The sequence below is a fragment of the Cupressus sempervirens genome, chromosome 5, assembly GCF_028749045.1.
Source record: "Cupressus sempervirens isolate cs-2001-9-10 chromosome 5, ASM2874904v1, whole genome shotgun sequence".
Classification (NCBI taxonomy): Eukaryota; Viridiplantae; Streptophyta; class Pinopsida; order Cupressales; family Cupressaceae; genus Cupressus; species Cupressus sempervirens.
Window position 1 is genome coordinate 782031090 of NC_143122.1, and position 12582 is coordinate 782043671.

General features: G+C 29.9%; 1 pseudogene; it reads left to right on the forward strand.

The window, feature by feature from the left end:
* Positions 1–10553: 10553 nt before the first annotated feature.
* On the forward strand, positions 10554–11138 carry LOC149558275 (uncharacterized; annotated as a pseudogene).
* The last annotated feature ends 1444 nt before the right edge of the window (positions 11139–12582 follow it).

A 12582-nucleotide genomic window follows, 5' to 3' on the forward strand; every position in this document is an offset into this window, starting at 1 on the left:
ATGCAAAAATATGCTTAATGTATTGAGCTAAGATAATTAGATTCAAGACTCTTCACACATCCGAATTATGTAGATTTTGCACATCTGGCTAATATCTATCATTTGTCTATGACTTATCTATTACATTTTTAATAACTATCTACCTTAGTCATGTCCCAAAGTAGAGTTGTATCGCATCACTATGTAGGATATTCTAATTAGTACATGTGATGCAATTCACTTTATCTTCTTAAGTAGCTTTAGTTAGGGGAATCACCCCTAATTTACCTCTAAGATATTCATGAGAATCTTTAGGTAAGGGTTTTTTTAATATATCAGCAATCTATTCCTTGGTGTGAACAAAACATATTCTAGCTTCACTTATTTGTCTTGAACTAGTTCCCTCACTTAGTGGCACTTGATAGCAATGTGTTTTTTCTTAGTGTGCATCATTGGATTCTTTGAAATGTTAATAGCACTTATGTTATCACAATAGATAATTATTGGATCGGTAATCTCTTCTTTCATTCCTTTTAGTAATTATTTAATCCACATAATTTTTGAACACCTTTAGTTCAAATCTATCACTTCTCTTGTAATACAATCCATAGTCTTTTGTACCTTTCAGATATCTCATTATCCATTTCATTGCCATCATTTAATTCTCTTTAGGATTTTTTTAAAATCTAACAACTATCCCAATTGCTAAACCACTATCTAGTCTACTGTGAACAACATACTATAATTTTCTAATCATGGATCCATATAAGGTTTAGTTCACTTCAGTAGAATCATCATTCTTAGATAGCCTATGTCCTATAGACATAGATGTACTCATTGGCCTTGAATATCCCATATCAAAAGTCTTTAGTATCTCCTTGATATATTTAGATTGAGTAATAAAAATCCCAAACTTCATTTGACATACTTGTAATCCAAGAAAGAATTTGATTTCACTAAACATAGACATTTCAAATTCTTTTTTCATTTCATCAACAAATTATTTACATAATGTTTCTCTTCCTCCAATTATAATATCATCAACAAATATTTAAGATAATAGTACTTCATTATTCTTATCATTCTTAAAATATAGATTACCACTATCACTTTTCCTTTCAAAACCAATCTTTACCAAATAGTTATGTAATCTTTCATACCATGCTCTTGGGGCTTGTTTCAATCCATAAAGGGCTTTGTTCAGTTTATATACCATTTTCTTCTTGTCTAAATCTACAAATCCTTCAGGTTGTTCAATGTACACTTTTTTCTCAAGTATACCATTTAAAAATACACATTTAACATCCATCTGACATACCTTGAAATTCTTGTAGGTCAAGTATGCAAGTAGAGTTCTGACTCTATCAAGTCTTGCCACAAGAGAAATTTTTTCTCCATAATAAACCCTTTCTTCTTGAGCATAACCATTGAATACTAGTCTTTCCTTATTTCTTTTTACTTCTTTCATTGGGTTTGTTCATTAAAACCCACTTTTTTCCAATAACATTTTTTTTCCTTTAGGTCTTGGCACTAAATTCCAAGTATTATTCTTCTCAATTTGGTCAATTTCCTCATTCATTACTTGAATCCAATCTTCATTATCTAAAGCATATTTTATTGGCTTGGGATCAAATTCACAAAGTAATTATACATCATCTTTGAGTCTTTTTTTTTTCATAACACTTGATTCAACATCATTAATGATTTGTTTAGGTTTTTTATGTTTTCTTGCATATTTTTCTAGCACAGGTAGTTTCCTTCTTGGTTCTTCCATAGGTTCATTTGGAAAAATAATGCTAAGCTCATTTTCTATTTCTTGTTTAGGTTATAGTTCATGTTCTTCATTCTTTTCATTTTCTATCTAATGGTTTGTATTCCCTTTTTGTGATTCGACATCTTCAATTTGTTTCTGAACACCCATTCTTTATTGCTTGGCAATTTGTATTTGCACTTCATAATTTCCTATTTATTAGGAAACTAGAGCTTGATTTTCTTGTTCATTTTGAGTGTTGGGAGCATCATCATCCACATAGATGAATGTATTATAATCTTTAGGTTTTTCATTAAATGAAATGTCACTTATTTCTACAAACTCATCAACTTTCACATTTGCACTTTCCACAACTTTTTTAATGTTAGAGTTTAAATACTTATAAGATTTTCTTTTGGTGAAATAACCTAGGAATATGCCTTCATCACTCTTTCCATCAAGTTTTCCATTCCTATTATCTTTCAATATATAGAGCATCTATTTCAAAAGATTTTGAAATATTTCATATTAGGAGCATATTCATACCATAGTTCAAAAGGTGTAGCAGTTGTACCTTTCTTGACTTGTACTCTGTTCAAGGTATAGTTAGTAGTACTATTAACTTCTCTCCAATACTTCTTTGATATTCTCTTCTCCATCATGAATGCTCTTGCACAATCCATTATTGATTTATTTCTCCTTTTAGCTATCCCATTCTAAGGAGGGGTCCTTGGTGTTGACATCTTTCTTTTAACTCTATCATTGCAAAATGTATTGAACTCATTTGATATGAATTCACCACCTCTGTCAAATCTCTAGTACTTCATACTTTTCCATATTTCTTTTTCAACTCTAGCTAAATACCACTTAAATAACTAAAAAATATCATATTTGTCTTTAAGAAACATTGCAGTCATCATCCTAGAGTATTCATAAACAAATAGATTGACATACTTATCTCCACAATAGCTTTGAACATTAATGGGTTCACATAGGTCAATATGAAACAATTCTAAAATATCACTAGCAGTATATATATTGCTCTTACAACTAGACTTAGTCATTTTTCCCAATTAATATTGTTTACACATGGATTTTTTGTGCTTCTTTAGTTTAGGCAACCCTCTTACTTTCTTCATTTTATTGATATTCACCAAATCATCAAAGTTCACATGACATAATCTCTTGTGCCATAACCAAACATCTTCTTATTGTGTAAACAAACATGTCTCATTTGGTAAATCTAGATAGAAAAAGTTACCTCTTATTTGATTACCAGTTCCAATCAACTTGCCATTAGCATCATGTAGGTTGGCTTTCCTATTATGAAATTCAACTCTGTAACATGATTTGTTCAGATGTGAAACAATCAACAAATTATTGTTAAGTTCTTCAACCTAGTAAGCATTTTCACATTTTATCTTGTGAGTTAGTTGATGTAGATGAACAAAGTGTTTTCATATTAAATGAAAAGGGATGAAAGGGATATAAGATCTACCTCTAAATCCAAATTTCCAAAGGAGAGATCGAAATTGATCGACCAAAAAGGTTAATGCACAAAAGAATCAATCTATGGAGAATATGAATAGAGAACAAGAAATTATATTTTGTTATAAAAAGCATGTATTGAAATCTTGATTGAATTGAAAGAAAATACTAACCTTAAAGTAGGGTAAATCTAGAAAATTTTATTTTCTAATGTCTATGTATAATTTCAAGAAATTCTACAACCTGATCTAGGGTAGAAATGTTGAAATAGAGAAAACCTAGAAACCTTTTACTTTCTTGAGGAAGGTCAACCTTAACCCAAAGTTGGGTAAGATCTTACCCCAAGGTACAATCTTACCCCAAAAAGTTGACCTTGACCTACACTGCTCTAATTAAAATTATGTTCACAAATCCCAAAATTTCACTAAAAAGGGTACTCAAATCTATACTGATATTCATTGTCCCATGCCTGTATCATGAAAGAAAAGGGTTTTTTTTTTTTGGATGAGAGGGTTTCCTTGGTCAAACCCTAGTTTTGAATTAACCTTTACAAATGGAATTGAAATTGCAATATAGATAAACAAAGTAAATGGAACTATTTGCCTTATTTATGTTAATATCCTTGTAGAGGATTCGAATCCTTGAATCCAAAAGTATGGATGCTCCAAATGTATGTAGAATTGAATATAGGATGTCTCAAATAAAATGCAATAGATCTTCAACACCAAGTCTTGAATGGAACTTGGAATAGAAAGAGGTTTGAATTAATGTGGATGTCAGAACCTTCAACAAGAGGAATCCAAAGAGATTGATTCCTTCAATAGCTATAAATGGATCTACTTGATGAATTGAATGCTTGAATTCTTGGATATTTGAATTCTTTCCTTCTTCTTTCTTTCTTGATCACTAGATTGTACTTGCGCTCGAATTCAATGGAAGGTGGATGCTTTATCATGGAAAACTGGATGTCAAAATGAGAGAGAAAGGCTTCTTTTTATTCTAATCTAGGACACAAACTTCTATAGAGGCTAATATAGGATAATAATCTCCAATTAATCATTAAACCCTAGAAATGGACCAAAATTAAATAAAATTTTAGATTTTTCCATTTTAAAATCTGAAATAGTTGACCCAAAAGTGAGAAATAAAACTTTCCAAAGTCTGATATCTCAAAACCTTTGGAACCTAAAATTTGGACCTAAGGTTAGGGTCAAGGTCGACTTTGATCTAGGTTAGGGTTGAGGTCATCCTTGACCTAGGTCAAAGACAAGGTCAACCTTGACCCAAAAGGTCAAAGATCTCAAATCTTCATAAAAGGTTGTCAGGAAAGGTCTATAAATAGGGGAGAGAGAAGTAGAACAGAGGAAAAAAAGCTAGATCTAGTTAAACACCCACTCAAGGTGCTTGACATGAACCTAGACCACCTGCTTAGAGGGCTAAACCAATCCTAAATGGAAGTGCTTCCATTTTTTATGATACAGTTGAATAGTGCCTTTACCTTTTACAATGCATGGGATATCATTACCAAATTTAACACATCCACCTTTGTATGGACAAATATTCTATAATTTATCTTGATCACCAATCATATGATTGGAGCATCCACTATAAATTATCCATTTTTTACTCTTTTTTATATATGAGATTAATGCAATTTTCTCATCTTCATCAGAATTGTCTTTCATAGGAACATTGAAAAATTCATCATCATTACTCTCTAATTCATTTTTAGTTTCTTCTTTAGCAATATAACAAGATTTCTTACCTTTATCATCCTTTCTTCTCTTGAATTATTTGTCATTTCTTCTTCCTTTTTACTTTATTTCCTTCCTTTCATCTTTATTATCTCTATCAAGACACCCAACAACAATATTACCAACCTTGTTGCATGAAAAAAAAAGGAAGTTTACCTTTGTATTTACCTTTTCCTCTTCCAAGTGTTTTTGATATAAGGGCTTCAAGTTCATTAATCTCATCATCAGAACTATCACTATCAGTTTTCACATGTTTACCTTATCTTTTGCTAAGAACTAATTATGACTTTAATGTAGATTCAATAGTAGTAGGTCTGTAGAGTTGGACATCTCAAAATTAGTAAGTCTACCAATCACACCTTCTACTTGATGTGCATCTTAGGTCTTGGATTGCAAAAACTCTAATGGCATATATAGGGAGTAGAGTCCTCAATACCTTAGTTATTACTATTTCATCTTTGATTTCTCCATTTGCACCATGAATATCATTAACAATGTCTTTGACTCTTGTGCAATATTTCACTATATTCTCACCTTCCATCATTGTCATGTAATCAAAATTTTCCTCTTAGGCTTTTTGATTTGGCTCTCAAGAAATTTTCATCACCTCCATATTTCTTTTCACTATCACAATCTTTTAGGTCATCAAAATTGGCATAGCTTAGGGCTAGAAAATCTCCAACATTGATTGATTGTGTTCTTGCTTCTACTTTAGTTGATCAGCTATTAGAGGAGTAGTGGTTACATTTACATACTCATTATCCACAAAGTTGATAGCAACATCACTAATACTAGATATGTGCAACCTCATCAAGGTCTTTCATGTAGGAAAGTTCTCCTTGTGTAGCTTGGGTGCATCTCTCTTATGAGTCATGATATTTATCTTTAAGTACCTTCAAATTTTACTTTGTAACCACTACACTCTAATACCAATTATTAGAAATTTTTTAGACTAACTAAGAGGGGGGTGAATTAGTTACTCAAGTTCCTAAAGTACCATTTGAAGAATAAAACACAAAAACTCATTGTTCTTCTTATCCTACTATTGCTTAGTCTCTACTACAAAAATACAAACATAACATGCTTTTCTTGATGAAAACATCATCAAATGTAATATATAAAAAGTAATCAACATGGATTTAACACTAGAATTTCACATGCGAACCCAATTTGGGAAAAACTACCAGCAACATGTGACCACTTTTTCACTCTTTCATGGTGAGCCCTGTTAGGAGCCAACCCTGTTAAAGGTTTACAAAACACACTATTAAATTTGACCTTTTTAAAGGATTTAATCACCTTGTTAGGAGTGGCCATGTCAGAGGACTTTGATCATTCCATTTATAATGTCACCTTGTTAAAGGATTTATATAGACAGTTAAGTCTTCAAAATGATTGTTAGGTCAACCTCAGTTAAAAGTATTTCAATATAAAATATTTACAATTATTAGAAAGAAAATAGTAGGTTTTGATCTATATGATTACAACTCCCTTTGCAAGTTTAGATCTCCATTGAGTCCATGTGTTGACTCATTGATAAGATCTCATTGTCATCTTTGTTCTTGATTTTCTTGGAAACCCTTAAAGCAATTAGTCTACCCCTTCAAAAACACTTAAACCTTTTTCTCAAATTCGCTTATCAATATTAGCATCTACATAAGAAATCTCCTTTAGCTTTGGATTCACACTCACACTTGTGTGTCTTATCCACCATTTTATATATGGCCCTCTCACATATGCTCACACCCACACTCTTTTAATTTTTCAGCTTTACACATCTTTAAATCGAAAATTCCTACTTTACCATTTTTCATCATCACCATAGATCTTAGGGTTTACGATCATGTTCAATATGATTAATTGTGTTTATCCATCTGCTTGATCATCATCTAGAAACTTCTCTAGAATTAATCTATTAGGTATTTATCTAAGCCTCTCCTTGAATTTAATGATCCAACTCCTCAATCTTATCTTCAAGATGGTCTACATCTCCCAAGAAATCAACTAAGTCAACTAGATCTCACAATTTCCTCAAATTCATTCTTGGCATTATCAATCAACAATCTCTAGATTTTGACACTTGGTCATCACTAAATTACTTGGTCACTGTAAATCTTTTGGCTCATCATCAACTATATTTCTAAATATCAATTATCTTGCTCAGTCAATAATAGATTTTCTTGACACTAACTATAGCTCAGTTGACACTAACATCACTCGACATTCCTTAGCCTCTTACTCTATTTCTCATCGTGTCTTAACTTTCTTGTCATAAACAATCACTTTTCTTTATCAAATGCCATCCAATCAAATGTCTATTGTAACTTCCTTTTCATAATTCAACCTTTCCTCTAGGTGCTATTGTTATGAGCAATTTCTCAAATCCTCTTCATCAATCAAATAGATATGACATTTAGATTAGGTAGCAATATGTCTTATCAATAGATTTCACATTAATGACTTAACAATAATTGTTACAATCACTGGTAGAATTTTGACAAATAAATGACTATGTGACTAAAACTTTTAGTCACATGACTAAAAGTGATCAAATTCTAGTAAAGTTTTACAATTTATAAGCATAAGTGACTAAATAAATAAATTATTTACTCATCATGTGAAATCACAAGGTTAGGAAAATATAAGTTACATATAAATCATCAAATAAATGACTAAACAATTGGTCACTAATAATTAGTCACCCAAACAAATGACTAAATGAATGATCGATGATTTTTTAATCATATTAATACATTCTTTAATATTTAAATAACTTTGATTGTTGACCAATGAATTTTTTGTCCTATCAATACATCATTATCAATTAACTTCCTTATATATCCTCTCAACGAATATTGAACTAGAAATGAACTCAAAATTGCCCCAATTTGCACTCAACCTCCTCAAAATCTATCTGTGAGCTCCTCAAATTTTATTTATATTTTAGAAAATTTAGGTGAGATCATTTACTTTTATTAGAACATTTCATCTTACTACAAAAAATGATCCATTTCTATCATTAAATAATTTTTATTAATACTAATTTAAAATGTATCAAGAAATGTGAGTGTATTTGACACAAGACTTAATTATCTTCCCCATGGTATTTTTCTTTCTAGGATTGTAGAATATGGACAATTAATGTAAAAATTGTTTCACACTTTCTCCTTGATTTCCCTATTAGATTTTTAAAGCTCTCTCTCTCTCTCTCTCTCTCTCTCTCTCTCTCTCTCTCTCTCTCTCTCTCTCTCTCTCACACACACACACACACACACACACACACACACACATTAATATCATAATTATTTTATTTTTCTCTATATCTTATCTATCTTCCCATACCCAACCTCTCTCTTATTTCCTCCCCCTAATTACTCTCTTTCACTTCCCCCTCCCTCTTCACATCATGTCTTCCCCCTATTTACCCTCTATATATAGACCTCATACAAATATCACCCTCTCCCCTTCTTGATTCTCTCTATCATATCCCTTCCCCCCTAATTACTATAGGGAACTGTCTTCCCTACCTGCTCTATTTTAGTACATTTGGTTTGTATGACACTATTTAGAAAGTTTGATTTTATAAGGTAGCTAACAATTATGAAAGATTAAAATTGGCTTTAGCTTTAGGGTGTAATATTAAAAAGTATTAGGGTTAGGTTATTATTTGGTTTAAAGTTAAGGTTTAATTATCTTTAGTATTAAATTAGTATAATATTTGGGAGTATGGTTCAATTTGGTTAAGTGTTCAACTTGATTGAGTTTTAGAGACCTTTATCTTTAGTATCAGTGTTAAAATATTTAATTCTTATAAGAGTAGGCTTCATATTGTTTTAAGGTTAGTGATAAATTTGATCTATGGTTACAATTAGGCTTTAACTTACTTTATTTCACAATTAGGGTCAATATGAGATGCAAAAATGTTCAACCAAGACTTCCCAATTAAGAGGCTCACAACTTACCATTGTGTTGTAGGCTCTTGCCTTAATTAACTTATATTTACTATTATGGTTTGATTTTTTTTATTGTTAAGGTCAAGCTTATAAAGATATGTTACTTTTCAAAATCAAAGTATTATAATATACTACTACAATTGTAATATAGTATATGTATACACATAAAACCATAATTAAAAATTACTAAAAATACATAAAAACGTAATCATTGTTTTAAAAATTGTTAGTGAAGTATAACAAGGAACAATGCCTTAACTTTTTAATTGTTGATATGTATATAAATTGAAAAGTACAATATCAAAATTTGTTATATTATTGTAAATGAGTTTAATTATAATATAGTATTGGTGTAGGCTAAACACATGTAGATGGTATTAGTGTGCATGGATAAGATACACTACCTTTTCTTTGTAATAAGAGATATGTATATAAATTTAAATGAACAATCTTCAAAATATCTCTCTGCTAGATTAAATATAAAATTATTTAAAACTTTATGAATTTTAATTAAATTAATATATATGAAATAATAAAATTGTCAAACCCATATTTTATATTAAAAAATTATATTTTATCTATGTGATTATGGCATGCCTTAGAAACATTTATTTTCTAAGTGAAAATTTAATTTAATGTTCTTAAGCTAATTTAATTTATTCAATAATATTAAAGACTACAAATTTAGTTCATATTTATTTCCTAATATATTAATTATTCTTAAAACTGAATAGTTCCTACTAAAAATTACTTGAATAATAAAAGAAGAATTTTAGTACTTTTTATATGGATCGCTATATTTAGAATGTTTAATTAACAATTATGAAACACCTCCTTAAGCAGTTCATTTGGCCATCTGTTCAATTATGCTATAATCAAATAAAATTCTCAACTCTTTATAATTGTGTAAGAATATTCAGCTTCGAAAATTATAGAACTAAATTCAAATTCACTAAATTTGATAGAAAAGTATAATTAAATTTCTTTTAAAAATATAGAAGAAACTATCTAGTAATTATTTTCAAATATTACAAAATGATTTCTTAGATTAAACTCTTGTGTTTCATCTATTTATTTTAAGTATACATTTTCTATTGAGATTTAATCCTTGTTTTAGATAACTACTTATTTTCACACATACGTCAATCCAATTTTAAACTAGGAAATTAAAATAAAGTCATAATTAAGCTATTGAAATCATTAAAAAAATTAATATTAATACTTTTACATCAAATATTAATTTCCTTATCATTTTTATTCCAATATTTTATTAACTAAAACTATTGATTCTCACAATTCATACCCATTGCATGTTTTGTTTTAAATAGATTAAGAATTATGAAAAACTAATACATAAAAGAATTATTAAAAATAAATAGTAATTAGTTATATTATAAACAACTTTTAGGAATCCTAATGAGATAAATACTCAATAGATGCAAGATAATTAATGTTTTTATTTTTGTGCTTACATTACTTTGATATCAACAGATCCCTCAATTGTCCAATGTTCCTCATCAATGCCTAACAAGTTAATATTTGTCACATTTTTTAAGGGAAAAGTATCAAGGGGCAGTGGTGAATTAAAATAGGAGATCAAGCATGAGACTTTTGGGGAACAAATCAATCATGACTTGTTCAATTTCATCTCTAATGTTTGTAGAAAACCTCCTTATACTCTCAATTTCTATTATCCTTGCCTTCATATGCGAAGGCATATCATGGATTCTCATCTATAAAACTTCCTCCTATAAATCTATACATTCTACGATTGATAAAATAACAAAAAAACTTGAAATAATGAAGACCACAAACAATAGTAGTAATGTGGTCTCTACCAAGAAGTCTAAGTCAAAGAAGAAGGGTAGATTTCGGAATAGCTTGAAATAATCTACGAGAAATCTTTCCTTCTCCATGTTTAAATCCTAGAGGACTTTTAGCCCTTGTTCTTGTGATTATTTATGGGTGCTTGAATTCCTTGTTTCAAAGAAAAGTTGTTGCAAAGCTGCCCTTTTTGGTCATCCCTCTTGTGCATAGGATAAGCCATAGGGGCCACATTGAGGATCATGTTACTAATTTTTCCATTTCCTTTTTCTACTTTTTATGCTTGGTGAATATAAGGTCATATTTGTAGAAATTTTGGGGTTTGCACCACTGAGGGGAGTTGTCAATGCTAGTGGGTTTATTCACATGCCTGATACTAAGACCACCTAAAGAGGAATAAGAAGAGGATGAAACAAATATTAGAGCATTGGACTTAGATTAAGAGTTTTGTGTATGTAAAGTAAAAATTTGATGTGATCTTTGGAGTTGTATAATCTATTTATTAAAACGTCAAATTCTAGAATAAAATAATATGGATTTAGATTTGAATTAGGGTTTTTTAGATTATGAACCCATGAAAATAGTTGAAGAGGGCTTAGTAATTGAATTCATTTCTATTTGTGAGAAACCATAGAATAATTGATGAGGCTCTAAATTTGGATTAGGATAGTTTTAAAAAAAGTACAAATGTTTATTTGATCCAAATATAGAAATTATGTTTTACATTTCAAATCAAAGAGGAAGCATTATGGTATTTTAATTGTCAGTGCTTAATTCTAAGATATTTATCTATGTTTCCTTCCATACTTAAAATGTAGGAACATTACAACCAAAAATTATCTATTAAACTTTTAGTCATTTTGATAAAAACATATCTTGGCTAGATTGTGGCCAATAGGCTGAGGATGTCCAATTTTGAAGCTTTAGTTCTAATGGATTAGAGTCGACAAAGGTTTCAAACATCTTGTACAAGTACCAATTAATATAAATTATCATTTCTAAAATTAAAATCATAGAAATATTTTGGAAAAATTATATGTTTGTGGAGAATTATGTAGTTAAGGGGTCTCCAACTATTAGATATGTTTTAATACTAGTTAAGCATATCTCAATCTAGGGTATCCCTATTATGTTTTGTTGTTGGATGGCTATAGCTGGAATAGTTTTTAAGTAATATGGAGAGGGATTTTTATAAAGAGATGAATGGAAGAACCTTGAAATTTTGAAAGGAGTGAAACTTTCCAAATATTTGAACTAGTCTTAGACTAAATGGTTGAGTGCAAGTACCAAACGATTGACAATTTAATAAAATGCATGACTAAATTTGGGTCATGGAAAGGGAATAGAGTTGGTTGTTTGGGAAATTTAAGTCTTTAAAGATAGGTATTTAAAAAGTGGGGGAAATTGAGTGGAATAAGTGTGTTTAGTTGGCAAGATGGTGGTGAGGAACTTCAATTAGCATTGAGATCCAACTTTATGCAGGAGCATCCTAGGTTTTCTTGCAATCCTACATGTTTGGAGGGATTTTGGTTAAGTGTTGAGGAGCATCAAGCTTGTATTTTGGTGTAGTTATATTTTTATGTTTAGTGATGTGTTGAAGACATATTTTGGAACCTTTCCTCATGATTTCATAGATATTGGATGGATTGAGTTGAAGTTTGAGTTGTTTGAACCTTGCTGCTGAAACTATGTTTTTTCTGGTTTATGGGTGTCTATTACAAAACATATAACTAATTATCCTTGATGAATGTGTAATTTACCCTTGATTATTTTGTATTTTATTTAAATCCTCTAATAATATTTTTAAATCAAACAACCAATATTTCAAAAGATC